At 42.3% G+C, this 17,289-nt stretch overlaps 1 long non-coding RNA gene and 1 pseudogene across 1 annotated transcript in view; one reads left to right on the plus strand and one right to left on the minus strand.

Moving 5' to 3' along the window:
* Positions 1-709: 709 nt before the first annotated feature.
* On the minus strand, positions 710-3,094 carry LOC149451068 (uncharacterized; annotated as a pseudogene).
* Positions 3,095-7,040: 3,946 nt separating this feature from the next.
* The window catches only part of LOC149451069 (uncharacterized), an 82,747-nt gene continuing 72,498 nt past the window's right edge, over positions 7,041-17,289 (plus strand). The window contains exon 1 of the long non-coding RNA XR_016315151.1: positions 7,041-7,655. This is a non-coding gene — a long non-coding RNA (uncharacterized LOC149451069). The remainder of the gene's footprint in view (positions 7,656-17,289) is intronic.

Consider the following 17,289-nt stretch of genomic DNA (forward strand, 5'->3'; position numbering starts at 1 on the left):
TCTTCGCTAGTAGTAGGACATCGTCCAGGTAGTGATATACTCTGAGCCCAACCTCCTGTAGTGGGGCTAGGACTTTGATCAGCACTTTTGTGAAGACTCTGGGAAAAGTACATAGACCAAAGGGAAAACTCTGGAATTGCAGATGAATCTGGCTGACTGCAAACCTTAGATATTTCTGAAATGGTGGGAGTATGGGTATATGTAATTACATGTCTTGAAGGTCCACTGACAGCATCCAAGCCCCAGGTTGAATGGCGTGGATAATAGTCTGCAGTGATTCCATCTTGAAGCTCTCCAAGAGTATGTAGTGGTTTAATTTCTTGAGGTCTATTACGGGTCTCCACCTGCCATTCCTTTTGGGTACCAGAAATAGGTTGGAGTAAAAACCTGAAAACCTCTCTGATTGAGGAATGGGTATTACCACCTGTTGTGCCTGTAGGGAATCCAGAAACTGTAGAAGTATCTCCCTCTTCTGAGGAGACACTGGTATTCTTGTGGGGGTGAAGAAGTCACAAGGTGGCCGTCCTGAGAAAGCCCAGAAGTGTCCGAATTAGACTGTTGAGACCACCCAGGGATCCTGGCACCTTTGCATCCAAACCTTGGCGAAATTCCTCAGTTTGGCTCCTACTGGGATTGCCTAGGCTGGCCTGTCGTCAAAAGGAATTGGCGGTGTCCTATGGGATAGGCAGAGCTTTTTGTTTGTGGGTCCTCAAAAAGTTGATTGTGTGCTTCTCCAGGCCTTCCTTGAGTCTCTGCCCTGTCTGAACTGCCTGTGATCTCTGCCTCGAAACTTCTGAGATCTTGAAGTAAATCCCCTGGTACGTCTAGGTCTTCTCTCTTGGGGAAACAGACCTAATTTTCCTCTAGTAACATGGGAAAGGGCCCTTTCCAGGCTCTCTCCAAACAGTGATTTACCATCAAAAGGGATTTTATACCGATTTTGTTTTAACGCCATGTCGGCCGCCCACGGCTTCAACCATAAGGCCCGCCTTGCCATTACGGCATGCAGCACTGATCTTGCAGAAGATCTTATTGTATCGATAGCTGCTTCACCGATGAAGTCAGCCAAGAGCTTGAGCTCATCAAAGGCTTTGACTATGTCTTCCTTGGGAACTCCCTGCTGAATAGCCCCCTCTATGTTGTCTGTCCATACTCAAAAAACATTGGAGACAGATGTCAGTGCAATCACTGGCTTGCAGGCATTTCCAGCCATCTGATAGGCCCTCTTTAGGTCAAGATCAATTTGTCTGTCTAGGGGATCTTTAGACGAGGTTAAGTCATCCATAGGCAATGTTATGATTTTTGCTAAGCGGACCACCACTGCATCCAACGTTCTGGAGTCTGCTTCCGAAAGTGGATATAGCTTGCCCAGGCAATTGAGAGAAAATCTTTTCTCTGTCCTCTTCCATTCCCTTTCTATGACGTTCCTGATTTCATCCACCAGAGGAAAGTAGGTGATTCGTTTTTTAAGAAATGGGAAGTAGCTCTTTGATTTCCTTGCTGGGGAATCAGCTTCCTCCCAACCAAGGGCAAGCTTGACTGCCTGGACATAAGGCTGCACCAGGGCAAAGCTAAAGCCTGAAGGATCTGATACATCCAAGGGATCTTCTTCTCAAAATTGTTTAGATGGCCGGTCCACTATTGGGTGAGAGAGTTCGCCCGAGGATGGGCCTGGTAGTAGCGCATCTGATGCCTCCTCTTGAGGAAGATGTGATGATTAGCTGTGACAGATTAGCTGCTACAAGTTCTGCAAGGGAGTCTTTGACCACTTTTTTTAGTAGGTCCGCAACCTGCTGGCTCTCTGCACCTCTTTTTGCTGCATAAACCCTGAAGCAGTCTCTGCAGACTAGCTTGCCCAGTAGAGAGGTGGCTTCACATGCCCAGCATTTTTGAGACCTAGGGCTTGGGGAATGTGAGGATCGTTCTCTTTTGGCAGAAGAACGAGCCCCAGTTGAATTGTATCTGGACCTGGAAGAACAAGCTTGGCTTGGGCTGCCCTCAGATTCCTCATGGCGCCTGGATGTCCTCTTGGACCTCTTCTGGTGTACAGGGTGAAATGCATAAATGTACCAGCATAAGCGCACTCTTTTTTTTTTACTTACCCAGGCCCTTATTTTTGAAGGGCAGCGAATGGCTCATTTTTAGTCAGAGGACAAAAAGAGCAGCAATAGGACAATAAGTCGATTAAGATTACTGCATCTCCCCCTCACTTATCCCCCCTCCCCACCTCCCTTCCCTTTTTTTGGGGGGGGGGGGGAAGGAAATAATAAAAGAGAGTGCATGGGAAAAAGGAAGAGGTGTAGAGGAAGAGAAAAAAGAAAAGAGAGGGCAGACAGAAAAGAAAGAGGAAGGAGAAAAAAAGGAGACTTACCGCTAGCGAAATACTGGCAATACTTCCAGGAGCTCTCAGCAAGGCTGACCTGCATCAAAGCTGCACGTGGTCACACTAAAACTGCCGGGAGTAAATAGTGGAAGGTGCAGAGTAAAGGAAAACATATTCCTCTCCCATCCTGAAAGGAGAAAAAACCCTGAAATTCGAGTAAGAGCAAAAATAGCCTGTTTGCCTACAGTAACATCGAGCTCCACCATGCATGCGTGAATCAGCGGCCCTAGGACCCCGCCGGGCAGCGTAGACTCGGCGGGTGTCTGCACACGTGCACTGCGGCCAAGAAGACGCTGGGACTTTCAAAAGGCTGGAGTTGGGAGTTGGGAGTGCGCCAGCTCCAAAAGAGCAGGAAAAGGGGGAAAAGAATGAAAAGATCAATGGAAGGGGGGGGACAAACACCCAGGGAGAGACAGCCAGACCAAGGAAGGAAGCAAGATACAAGAACATAGAAGAAGTGGAAAAGTGCATAGGAAGTCATGGAAAAAGGACAGGTATAGGTGTTCCCTCTGTTCTGAGCCCCAGCGAATGCCATGAACCAGTTTGCAAATACAGTGCTTCAGGATGAGCTACAACTGCTGTCACAAAAGACCCCCAGAAGGGACTCCTTACCTTATCAGAGCCTTTAACTGCCCAAAAGTAGGGACTGCAACTGGGAGAGGCTGAACCCAGGCGGAAGCTCCTCGAGGCAGAGGTAAGAATGACCGTCATGCATTCACTGACCTTTAGGTATGAGCAAAAAAAAGGAGAATGCTGGGGGTACCTTAATCCTTTCTTTTTAGAGATTCACTGGTCCTGAGGGAGGACTTGGTCAAGAATGGGGGAAAAATCTTCTGGAGGGCAAGTGATTGAAGCGGAGCTCCACCGAAAAGGGAAAGTTCCACTTTAATGCTTTGTCCCCCGCTCCCCATTAAGGATTGGCACCTTTGTGGTGTGGGTACCCGAATTTGACAGGTACCCGCTCCCACTTCCACTGCGATCGCCTAAGCGATTGGAAGCAGAAGTTGTCCTCCCCTCCCTCCCCTTAGTCTTCTGGGATATGTGACAGGTCCCAGAAGACTACAGGCCATCCACAAAGTGCAGCGCTTCTCGCACATGCGCAGTAGGCACCCGGCTGTGAAGCTGCAAGCTGTCACAGCCGGGTACCCACACTAAAGATGCCGGCGCCAGGGAGAGAAGACGGCTGGTGAAACCAGCCGTGGTGAGGACACCGCTGGACCCTGGGACAGGTAAGTGGCTGTATTTTAAAAGTCAGCAGCTACAGTTTTTGTAGCTGCTGGCTTTTATTTTATTTTTTTCACCTCTAACTTTGCTTGAATAACTATATAAGATGGTTTTGAAAGGCTGAAATCACTATAAATGTAACAGTTAATTTAAAATGTATTTCTAATTTTAATGTAATATTGAGATGTATAGATGTACATTTATAATGTGATATTTTGTATAGATGGATTTTTTTTAGGTGGCAACTTTGTTACCGGTGTTTATCCTCGCCTTCCAGAAAGCACCGAATGCAAAGCATTACAAACAATACTGGAATGCTTAAACTAAAGCTTTGGCTTACTAAATTCCCATGGTAAACAAATAAAAGGTGACAGGTCATTGTCATTGATTTACGTAGAAAGTTAAACTTTAATTGCTCAGATTACAAAAATGCTCATGAACATAATATGTATAATCTGAGGCTAGAATTAGTAATGTAGTAACAGGAAGCTGTGGAAATCTTTACTGGATTCAGTTTTGTTAAATGAACACACGCAAGTACTTTAAGGACAAGTTCACCTTTTCAGAACATGTTACATGTTAGATCCATATTCAGGGTGTAACATGTTATGATCTGACCGGTCACCTCAGTCACTGGATCTGCTGATCACTGGTGCAATTCTTTAGAACAGTGGTCTCCAAACTGTGGCCTGGGGGCCGGATGCGGCCCTTTACTTGCTTTTTTCTGGCCCTGGGGGCACTGTTTCATCCACTGGCATAATTCCCCCCACTGACAGCAACTAAGGGGCACAATTCCTTCCAAAGACACCAATGATGGTGCACAATTCCTGCCAATGACACCAATGATGGGGCACAATTCCTCCCAATGACACCAACTATGGGGCACAATTCCTCTCCATAACTAATGACGGGGCACAGTTCCTCACAAACAATTGGTCGCAATTCTTCCCATTGAAACCAAAAATGGGACACTATCCCTCTCACTGACTTCAAAGATGGGGCATTGTCTATTCTCACTGACGTCAGGACATTTTCTACTCCCAAAGGTCACAGTTCAGGCCGTCTGAAGGACAGTAAATTGGCCCTTTGTTTAGAAAGTTTGGAGACAGCTTAAAAATTAAATAATCCTTAAATAATTAAATTGTGATCACAAATAAAAAGCAAATAAAATCTCTGTTAATTATGAATCAATTGTGTTGTGAATCAATAGATATAAGAAAAATAAAATTGTAAAAAAGTCCAATGTGTAAATGTGCAAATAATTAATGAAAATAGAAGTAAAAGTTCAGCAGAAAATGAGATGACGATATACTCTCCTTCCAAGCAGCCTATAATTTGATGTCTGGGATTGTGCAGCTTCTGAATGAGCCTGTGTGGATACAATTTTATTTTTCTTTTATCTATTCATAACACAATTGATTCATAATTAACGGAGATTTTATTTGCTTTTTATTTGTGATCACAATTTACTTAAGGATTATTTAATTTTTAAGCTGTCACATATATATATTATATTTTTTATTTTTAACACAATATAGAGTTGTTATATCAAATATGCACTTTATACGGCAATAGCTAATTGCATTGGAATACATTTAGTGTTAGAGCGCGGCAACGCATTATTTAATATCTTCTCATAACGCACATCATATGAGGGTGCATAAGGGAGCCTGCGACCTAATACAATAACTGATTAAAATATTGACTCCATTGGCTCACAAGTTATTTTTTTTTATCCTTTAAATGATTTTTCCTTGTTTAAATACTCTTCCAGTTTGAAAACACAATGTATAAAATATAGCTACATTACAAAAATTTTGTTAGGTTTTTGGGTTTTCAACAAGTAAATCTGACCCTTATTTGTGTTAATTGCAGGTTGTTATTTGCAGAGACTGCTCATGTCGGTAGGGGAAGAGGTACAATCTCTAGCAGAGTTTTATTGCTGTCTTTGTCCCTAATGAGTAAATTGCCCCTCATTTTCTGTCTTGGAGACACAATGGGATGAGAGAGTAAATCTTTTAAAACGTAAGGGAAAATCCTACTTTTGATAGAAGTTGCAGAAACTGGTTCCCATCATGAGACTTCTCTTATCTAACTCTTCTGGTGATAACTGTAACCTTAGATCTACCTTTAATATTTGTATAGAAAGTGAAGGGAAATCTCTGCAGCAGAGACACAGTATCAGGATCCAGGAACAAGGATTTTTCTGCGCCAGGTTGTGGCTCTACCTACCAAGCTACCTGAAGTTCTAGATAGTTCCCTGCCTAATGTCTTGGTCCACAATCATAGATACCCAATTTCTTGCTGAACTCTAAACTCTTTTCCCCCTCCCATAGACTTTGTATTTAAATCATGACTCTGCACTTCTTGTTTGCCAGATTATTGTGCTTATATCAGTTTCTTGCTCTTTGTTGCTACTGATTCACTGTATCCTTATTTAATGCTACTTGTGCATCGACCCTTGGCTGCCAAGTCAGCGACCTCCAGGGCTTTTTTTCAGTGGGAACGTGGGGAAACGTATGCAATGGCAAGGTGTGTTGAGATGGCCTGGAGGGTCTATTGATGCTGGCTTGTGGAGGATCTATTGTTGCTGGTAGGGATCTATTACTGAAGGAGGGGTCTATTGTTGTTGGCTGCTGGAGGGTCCATTGAAACATTTTGATGGTTTAGGCTATTTCAATACCAAATTATATTTTAGGTATTAGACACTCAAGTGGTTGATAATATTATAACAGTGACACATTTTGGTATAGGATAACTATAGGATAACTATTCATGGTACCACTTAGGTATTTGAAAAAACTACAACAGCTTCTCGTTTGGTATTAGATTAAACATGTTTTCAAATATTAAGCAATTAACTATTTTCTGCTAGATTACTATAGTTTCTAAAAAGCTTTTTAATGATTTAACACAATATATTGAGAAATGACAAACAGGGACATCACTATAACAAGGTATAGAGAGGACTGGCTCCATTCAAATTAAATAAAGAACAGCATAGAAAAATGAATAGACTGTGTGCTGTCAACAAAGAATCCTTTGACACATTTGCTTGGTGAGAAATTTCACACTTCTAGGCTCTAGCATAAGAAAAGAGTAAACTTGGCTTTCTCTGAGGCACTATAGTTCATAGATTGGCCCTGTACCACCTGGATCTCACCCAGTTCTCAGGGCAAGGGCACTGGATCGATCTGTGAATCACAAATATTTGGTTTAACTGAATGTTTCCATGTAGACCTATCTGATGTGTGAAGAATCACTCAATTCAGGATCCAGAAAATTATGATTAGTATCTTGTATGATTCTAATGTATTTTGTGTAACTTGTATGATTGAATGGGACAATTCTGCATGAATATTTTTAGGTGAAAAGAAAAAGTCTGCAAATCCCACTATCATTGATTCCCTCATCATTATTCAAGGTGTAATGGCTATGAAATGTGTTGGTCTTGGACCCTTTGTTTCTTGGGAAATTTTTACAATAAAAGCATTGTTGCCCAAATGCCAGGGGCATGAGAGGTGACTGATGTGTCATTTCTCTAGGTCAAAGGAACAAAGTCACAAGATATTCTGCTGAGAGCAAGATAAAAACTTGTTTATGGAATGAAACGTGTTTATGACATCTAGTAACCGCACATTAGGAGATAAAAACCTGTTTAAAGACGTCTAAGTTAGAAATCCCGAAGTCTGGGGGAGATGAAAAGAGGTTTTGGGGTAGATAAGAAGCAAAAGTGTGACTTTTTAGATAACAAATATGATGGTTGAACGTGACTCTGCTATACTCACGGAACCCTTCTGCTAGCTCCTCCTGTGGTGGGTGTGGCTCCGCCCACTATTGGACAGCTTCCATAAAATGGGTTTTCTAAGACAGAGGTCTGTGCGAGACCAGTAGAAGCCCCCCTTAATGGCCAGAGGACGCTCTGACGCTGGGATTTTTGCCAAAGCTATATGGGCTCATCGACTGGTCACGCCTAAGGCTTCTCCGTGACCCCTTGGACAGTTTGGTTCCGATGGGATTTGTTCATCCGAGCTTTTACATAGCTTTGGTAATGTATTAATTCTATGCTGTAATGCTGTCAAAAGATGTGTCTATTTCATGCTGTAATGCTCACATTATTATTGGTGTGTGTTATGCAGATTGTGATGACTATAAGATATATCCTCCTGTGTGTCGTGTGATAATAAAAGTGGAGGTTTTGACAGTGCAAGAATATTGCAGTTGGATTCTGTTATTTCTTGGAGTGCCGGATGAATGCTATTATATGCCAGGGCAGGTGTTCATTTGGTAGATGGTCTTTCACATGCTTAAGATATGTAATGGTTTAAATGCTGATTTAAAGGTACCTGCATGACTACATGTTGATTGTGTGCATGCATATGACTTGTTTTTAGTTATTGCACCCAGCATTTTTTATTACAAAGGAGACATCTGTGTCTTACAGTAAGGCAAACTTTTCACCTAAACATAAACCCAGGACGGTCCCGGATTTTAAAGCCCTGTCAAAGCCAGCCTTCGTCCCGGGCTCCATCCCGAAAATAGGAAATATTCTAGGATTGTGTGTACCCTGTCCCAGGCAGCCAGCGCCACATTTCTTGTGCTCTCTTCTTCCTCCTCCCCCAGCAGCTCTGTCCAGGCACTCTGATTGAGGACTCCCTGTGAGGCTTGGCAGCGTGAGTGGGTGGAAGGGGGTGTGGCCAGCCTCACAGATATTCACGCCCGCTCCCTCTTTTCACCTAGGGCAATGTGAGCAATGAAGGTAAGTGCTGTGGTGGTGGGACGTATGTAGTGTATGTATATGTAGCATGTGTGTAAGTAGCATGTGTGAATGTAGCATGTGTGAATGTAGGAAGTGTGTATGTAGCATGTGTTAATGTAGGAAGTGTGTATGTAGCATGTGTGAATGTAGCATGTGTGAATGTAGTAAGTGTGTATGTAGCATGTGTGAATGTAGCATGTGTGAATGTAGGAAGTGTGTATGTAGCATGTGTGAATGTAGGAAGTGTGTATGTAGCATGTGTGAATGTAGGAAATGTGTATGTAGCATGTGTGAATGTAGGAAGTGTGTAAGTAGCATGTGTGAATGTAGCATGTGTGAATGTAGGAAGTGTGTATGTAGCATGTGTGAATGTAGCATGTGTGTATGTAGCAAGTGTGTATGTAGCATGTGTGAATGTAGTAAGTGTGTATGCAGGGTTGCCAACTGTTTGTATGTTTAGGGACAGTTTTTAAATTTGAGGCTCTGTGTCCGCAGTCTCTTTCCATCCTTTGCGCCATGTCCCCCTTCTCTGTCCATCCCTTGCACCATGTCCGCAGTCTCTGTCCATCCCTTGTGCTATGTTCGCCTTCTCTGTCCATCCCTTGTGCCATGTCTACAGTGTCTGTCCATCCCTTGTGCCATGTCCGCTGTCTATTTCCATCCCTTGCACCATGTACGCAGTCTCTGACCATCCCTTGTGCCATGTCTGCAGTCTCTGATCATCTCTTGTGCCATGTACTCAGTCTCTAACCATCCTATGTTCCATGTACGCAGTCTCTGATCATCTCTTGTGCCAGGTACACAGTCTCTGACCATTTCCTGTACTACACCTGCAGTCTATGACCATCTCCTTTACTATGCCTGCAGTCTCTGACCAACTCCTCTACTATGCCTGCAGTCTCTGACCATAGTCCTGTACTATACCTGCATCCCTGACCAATTCCTGTACTATGCCTGCAATCTCTGACCATAGTCCTGTTCTATGCCTGCACTCTATGACCATAGTCCTGCACTACACCTGCAGTCCCTGACCATAATCCTGTACTACATCTGCAGTCCCTGACCATAGTCCTGTACTAAGCCTGTAGTCCCTGACCATAGTCCTGTACTATGCCTGCAGTCTCAGTCCAACTCCTGTACTAAGCCTGCAGTCCCTGACCAACTCCTGTACTACACCTGCAGTCCCTAACCAACTCCTGTACTACGCCTGCAGTCTCAGACCATAGTCCTGCACTAACTGCAGTAACTTCTAGAAACCAATCAGTGAGCAGTAATGATGTGCTGTAACCTCTAGCAACCAATCAGTGTGAACCAGTTTTTTATGTTTACATTATGTTTTTTGAGATACGTCTATGATTGTGTTTATTTGTTTTTTGGGATGTTGGGGTGGACAGCAAAATTGCATAGTCCAAGAGAGTCTCAGGCTCTGTTTAACCACACCTCCTTTAAGCCACGCCCAATATTTAGTGTAATTTAAACAACATCCAATTTTTGGCGCCACCCTCTTTTTCTTATTAAGTCATACCCCTAGATAACATACTGCTCCACCTACACTGTCTTTCTGGTCATACAGGAAAAAAGTGCCCCTAAAATGTTTTTTGAAATGTTGGCAACTATGCTTTAACTATAAGATATCCCTACCTCCACCTTCACCCCATTTTAAAATTACTAGGTGAAAACATATTAAAAAACCCCAAAAAAGTGGCAAGTAAAATATAGTGCTACAATCTACACACTATTATAAAGTGAAACAACACAAAGTCCTACAAGGCTACATTCACATGACAATAAAAAATGCAGTTAGAAGTGTTTCTGTTTATGGATCTGAACACAGGTGTATTGTTTTCAATGGATACATGCAAACCTCTGCTTAAACATGTGCTGAGTTCAAAACCAAAAAACATAAAATCTGAATCTGAGGACATGTGCTTACGAATGTAAACATGAGTAAATGCATAAATGATGTCACACATTAAAAACAAAACAATGTATCACAAAGTTGTTTACATTCTTTGAGATCCACTCTTCCAAATGGTGCAGTGATATCATCTTTAGTGTTACACAACAGTAAAATCAGTCTGTATATGCAGTAGATCATGCTTGCTATACCCACTGTGGAAGCTAAGGGGTTAATTCTCTGCATTGTGTAAAAAGGCTGTTTAATCCTGTGTTCTTTAAACCTCCCCTTCTTCTACTGTCCTCAATCCATCTGCTGATAGTACAGAGCTCTAAGACTTACTCTGCACATGCTCAGTTTAGTACGTATTGCTAAAGAGTTTTTTTTTCTTTGGGAGGGTGCATGTGATCAGCACAGGGCCAATCAGCTCTGTCCAGACAGAGGGCTAGGGGTCATGCAGCCTCATAGAACAGTCAGAGTGGAATGAAAACTCCTCTTACAAGCATTAACCAATGCTCAGCTGGACACTGATAGAAGTCACAATACTGCAATGTACTGCTGATGAGAAAAGGTTTAACAGTTTATATTTACTAAAATAATTACATTTCCATGTTCTGTGTGCTCTTTGAGGCCAGATAGAGTGAATGCAGGGTCCTGGGTTTAGTAACACTTTCATGCATCACAAATCATGCACTCCACCACCTGGAGCAATTCCAACATATAGAATTTAAAAGACCTCTATCCCTCTCCTCATCACAAATGTTTTCCCTTTTTGGAATACCCCCTTTAAAAAAACACATATAGTATAACACTGTTTTATATGAAAATAAGTTGAAACCAATCCCCACAGAGATATCTCATGGATCAACGCTTAGCCAGCACAATGCAAACAGCATATAGAACTTGTCACTTCAGTCAGCATGCAGCGTTTTTCTAATATAAAAAAAACCCTGTTAACAAAAAAGTAAAAATACTTAAAGCACATTATAGCTTGCCTTTAGGCCTGTTTGCTTATGTGCGGGTGATATCTCTCAGACTCACTGCTACCTCCTGGGAATGCTTTTTTATCTTTTACTGCTAATACATTTTTACATGTTTTAGATTGGGGTGGCTACCATATCATTGTTATGTATGTTTAAAGGTCTGCTTTATGTTTATCTTAGCAGGGTAGAGTTTAGAATATTGTACAAAATTGCATTTAAAATGATGATGAAATATTTGTGGTAAATTAAACACATTATGAATTTACAAACAGGTTGGCCTGTTTGTATTTCAGGTGGACCTGATTGGAAGCTTCATGCTGTTCTATGGGCAGGCTGATGTGAATAGACTTGTGTTGGTTTACATCTGTCCAGGTCCGGAAAAAAAAAAGAAAAAGGACTGCATCCTTTTCTGTTTTTCTGTGATTGGAGATATACTTGATGTAAATGGAAAACAAGCCCATTTACATCCAGCTACCAATAAAGCTATCATGGGTCCACCCCATCCACTGTTTAATCACTTGCCTATCGGGCAATTTACCCCTTTCCTGCCCAGACCAATTTTCAGCTTTCAGTCCTCTCATACTTTGAATGACAATTGTACACTCATGCAACACTGTACCCAAACTAGATTTTTAGCATTTTTTTAAACAAATAGAGCTTCATTTTGGTGGTATTTAATCGCCAATGGGTTTTTATTATTTGCTAAACAAACAAAACAAAACATTTTGGAAAAAAAATACATTTTTCTTAGTTTCTGTTATAAAGTTTTGTAAATACAGTATCTCCCAGAAATTAGTCCACCCCTCACATTTTTGTAAATATTTTATTCTATCTTTTCATGTGACAACACTGAATAAATTTGCTACAATGTAAAGTAGTGAGTGTACAGCTTGTATAACAGTGTAAATTTGCTGTCCCCTCAAAATAACTCAACACACAGCCATTAATGTCTAAACTGCTGGCAAGAAAAATGAGCACACCCCTAAGTGAAAATGTCCAATTGGGCCCAAAGTGTCAATATTTTGTGTGGCCCCCATTATTTTCCAGAACTGCCTTAACCCTCTTGGGCATGGAGTTCACCAGAGCTTCACAGGTTGCCACTGGAGTCCTCTTCCACTCCTCCATGTCGACATCACGGAGCTGGTGAATGTTAGAAACCTTGAGCTCCTCCACCTTCCGTTTGAGGATGCCCCACAGATGCTCTATAGGGTTTAGGTCTGGAGACATGCTTGGCCAGTCCATCACCTTTACCCTCAGCTTCTTTAGCAAGGCAGTGGTCATCTTGGAGGTGTGTTTGGGGTCGTTATCATGATGGAATACTGCCCTGCTGCCCAGTCTTTGAAGGGAGGGGATCATGCTCTGCTTCAGTATGTCACACTACATGTTGGCATTCATGGTTCCCTCAATGAACTGTAGCTCTCCAGTGCCAGCAGCACTCATACAGCCCCAGACCATGACGCTCCCAGCACCATGCTTGACTGTAGGCAAGACACACTTGTCTTTGTACTCCTCACCTGGCTGCCACCACAAATGCTTGACACCATTTGAACCAAATAAGTTTATCTTGGTTTCATCAGACCATAAGATATGGTTCCAGTAATCCATGTCCTTTGTCTGCTTGTCTTCAGCAAACTGTTTGTGGGCTTTCTTGTGCATCATCTTTAGAAGAGGCTTCCTTCTTGGACAACAGCCATGCAGACCAATTTCATGCAGTGTGCGGCGTATGGTCTGGCAGGCTGACCCCCCACCCCTTCAACCTCTGCAGCAATGCTGGCAGCACTCATACGTCTATTTCCCAAAGACAACCTCTGGATATGACGCTGAGCACATGCACTCCACCTCTTTGGTCGACCATGGCGAGACCTGTTCTGAGTGGAACCTGTCCTGTTAAACCGCTGTATGGTCTTGGCCACTGTGCTGCAGCTCAGTTTCAGGGTCTTGGCAATCTTCTTATAGCCTAGGCCATCTTTATGTAGAGAAACAATTTTTTTTTTCAGATCCTCAGAGAGTTATTTGCCATGAGGTTCCATGTTGAACTTCCAGTGACCAGTATGAGAGAGTGAGAGTGATAACACCAAATTTAACACACCTGCTCCCATTCACACCTGAGACCTTGTAACACTGACGAGTCACATGACACCGGGGAGGGAAAATGGCTAATTGGGCCCAATGTGGACATTTTCACTTAGGGGTGTACTCACTTTTGTTGCCAGCGATTTAGACATTAATGGCTGTGTGTTGAGTTATTTTGAGGGGACAGCAAATTTACACTGTTATACAAGCTGTACACTCACTACTTTACATTGTAGCAAAGTGTCATTTATTCAGTGTTGTCACATGAAAAGATAGAATAAAATATTTACAAAAATGTGAGCGGTGTACTCACTTCTGTGAGATACTGTAAGTAAATTTTCTACTTCATTGATGGCCACTGATAAGGAGTCACTGATAGGAACTTATAGGCGGCACTGATGAGCACTGTCAGGTGACACTGATGGGCAGCACTGATGGGCACTGATGGGCACTGTTAGGGGCACTGATGGGCACTGATGGGCAGCACTGATGGGCACTGATGTCCCCCTGAGAAATTCCGCTTACCAGCTCTCCTCTCCTCAAGTGCTGTCAGTGAGAAGAAGACTGCAGATAACCAGCATTTCCTATTTACCCTGTGATCAGCTGTGACTGGACAAAGCTGGTCACATGGTAAAAGCGACTGTGATTGGCCTGTTCCTTAGTCATGTGATCAGCTGTGATCCGAAGGACAGCTATCACAGATCACACGCAGTGAACGCTCCAGGGGGTGCGCGGAGGATGTGGTTGTGGGAGGACGTCCATGGATGCTATCCTAGAACTAGCTAACCGCGCTGTAGCCGTCTTTTAGCTATATCGGGATCTCACTAAATGCCAAATTGAATGGGCACGGATGTAAAAAAACTAACATCCAGCACATTCTACTCTGATTCAGTAGGGGATCTGCTCATGGAATCCCCGCGGAGAGGCTCCACGTTAAAGGGCCCTAAAAGGGCACTGATAGTAAATTCAATAACATCAGAGGACTTAAAGACCAATACTGAGGAGTACTTGGTTAAGGGAGATGTAAAATAATATCTAGTGATCCTGTCATGAGGGTCCTTGTTCAGGCACTTCCTATTATGGGGTGACAACACTCTATCACTGTTTTTCAATTTTGTTCCCATGTTTTGAGGCTTTTGGTGAATACTATAAGTGCTGTGCCAACACATGTTCCAGCTTTATCATCATTAGCAAATCTGCCCTGTGAATTGAGCTGCAGTATAAATGAAGTGCATGACAGAAAGCGATTGAAAGAAGAATGAAGGACATCAACAGCAGTATGAGAAACACCTAAAGCACAAGAATGGAGCTTACATGCATAGATTTAGAGTGCCTAGCTTGTAAAGTAATACAACAAAAATGTGCTTGCAAGAATAATTTGCAAAAAATGTGCAATACCAGTAAGATCAGGCCAATTCTGACACTTTTTGTTTCCCTTTCATTATCAGTATGTTTTACTGGACAATTACTTAGAATCCCTAAACATTATATTTTTTTAAGCAGAGGCTCTAGATAATAAAAAGATGGGTGTTGCAATGTGTTATGTCATATGGTATTTGTGCAGTGGTTTTTCAGATGCAATTCTTTTGGAAAAAAATACACTTTAACAAATTTTAATGCGCAAAAATGCCAAGTAAAACAGATACCTAACATGACACACTTTAAATTATTTTTTAAATTATTATTATTATTTTTTAAATTATTTATTTTATTACATGATGTTCTGGTTTGGGCATGCCGGAGGGACGCTAGAGCCTGGAGAGGCATCGGAGGGGTGTGTGTGTGTGTAAGGGGGGTGGGGTTAATGACCCCTTCTGCCACCTGTAAAAGAAATCCAGCTGCTAATTAGCCACTAGGATGGCTGTTACAAAAACAAAATACCAGAATGATGACTGTTGCTGCAGGCATCGTCCTGGTATACCACTTGAAAGCATAAATATACGTATTGCAGTCCTCAAGTGGTTAACATACAAAAGTCAAGGAAAATGCAGTTTTGAAAAGCAACTAGATGTGTCTTATATACAATTACTGCATGGGCTGTTGTTAAATTTCGGCTGGATACTTGAGCAGAGACAAAAATACTAATTGCAACTTTGAATTTACTGCCCCTGTGAAACCTGAGTCAAATACCATAGAATATTATTTGGTAGTTGGAACAAAAACAACTTTCTGTATTTTAGGCAACTTTGTACAGAATGATAGCTAACCAAATGAATGCTGAGACTGCTTATTGGTATAGCACTCTTCTAATAGGTTGCTAGTAGAAATGGGTAACTTTAATTTTTCGCTCCTCTGTAGCCAGTGGAGCAGAGTTTTGATTGCTTTTCGCTGTTCTGGGTCCTGGTGGTTGAAGGCTCAGCTACTTCCCTCAGTTTTCCAGTAGGTTATAGAATATAGTGGGTTGGAAGAGGCAGACCCTGGTCTGAATCTTTATTCAGCCCCAGCCAATCCTTGATCAAGGGATGACCAGCAGGGGCTGAGGTGTATATAAATAGTCTCGGGCCTGGAACAGCAGGTTTCTTGTTCAGGAGAAGAAGACCAAGCCTGAAGGGAAGCTGCCCTTCTGGGCAGATTAGCTGAAGACTAAAAGAGTTTAATCAAGGTCCCAGCTCAGGGGGAGCTGGGGGTCTGTCTCTAAAGCTGCGGAGAACAGTTCGGAGAAAGTCTGCTGAGGATCTGGCCAGAAGGCTCACTGTACAGGGTCTGGCTGGTACTGGACGGAAGCATCCATGTACACAGGAACACAATGAGTAGACACTTGAGAGCAAGAGATATCCTAGTGACTGTTGCTGCTTAACCCTTGGAGAGACTTTTAAAGAGTTACTGGTTTAGGGCTGCTTCCATAGTGGATGTCCCCTGAGCTGTAGGTCCACTTTCTCTTATCACAAGAGGTCCATCCTGAAGAGTTTAGCTACTACCAGAGAGAGTCCTCTTTTGCAATACATTTGGAGTAGCACAAAGCTCACCCTACACTCCAACCAAGTTTGACCAGCATTGAACTTTACTGAACACTGCCTGGTTATTGTGTTGAGAGATTTGGAAACTACTGTGTGCCTGGCTGCCATGTATCCAATAGGGAATAGAACCTGAGACAAAACAGCAGGACCAGCTTGGGGTTTGCGTTACTTTGGGAATAATAATATGCCTGCATTTACCTACTCTTGGCTGCCATGCTTCACTTTCAGAACCTGTGCAGGTCTCAACTTTCTAAAGGTTCAAACCTAAGTAAAAATACTCAAAATTTCTCTAGATGCCTCCAGGTGACTAAACTTGGGCCTGGAGAGTGACTGCTTAGGCAAAGAGTGATGAATTGTGGGGGGTTGTGGAAAGCATCACATTTGGCCCATACAAGCAGGGTAATGTGTTAAGTACAGGCATCTGCAGCCTTTATTTGCATGTGCAGCCTTTATATTAGTTTTTTTTGTTGTCATTATGTACAAACTAACTTCAAGGAAGACATACAGAAATGTGTTGTTTGGCAGAAGTTATGCAGCTGTATAAGAAAGAGCTGCCTATTTAAAAAAAAGTTGCTTCCAAGCTTATGGTAGTTTTCACCTCTGTCATTCAGTTTCCGTTGGCAGCAGACCTGACATGCTAAAGAAACTACGGTACATACAAATAAAGCTCTCCATACGATCAATCTTACAAAAATTATCAATTGGCAGGTCAAAGCTCTTCCAAGTAACTAGGAGACAGTACAGGAAACTTATGAAGCACGTTTTGCCTAAATGTTCCCAGTTGTTTGTACATCCTCATCAAATTCATATTTCCTTTGTTCCGCATAGTTGAACTCAAACAGTATTTGCATGATGTGATTACAGTCCCTGTGATGTTTGTTCACCTATGATATGACAACTTGGAATTCGGAAGCTTTGCTTTTTTCTTTAAGATTTGTTTATCTTCCCATCTGTTTAATAAAGCTGTATATAAAAGAGATTTTTTACATCTACTGTATATAGTATATGTTAGA

Source organism: Staurois parvus, unplaced genomic scaffold (genome assembly GCF_062004578.1).
Source record: "Staurois parvus isolate SC_StPar_1 unplaced genomic scaffold, SC_StPar_1.0 ptg000549l, whole genome shotgun sequence".
NCBI lineage: Eukaryota > Metazoa > Chordata > Amphibia > Anura > Ranidae > Staurois > Staurois parvus.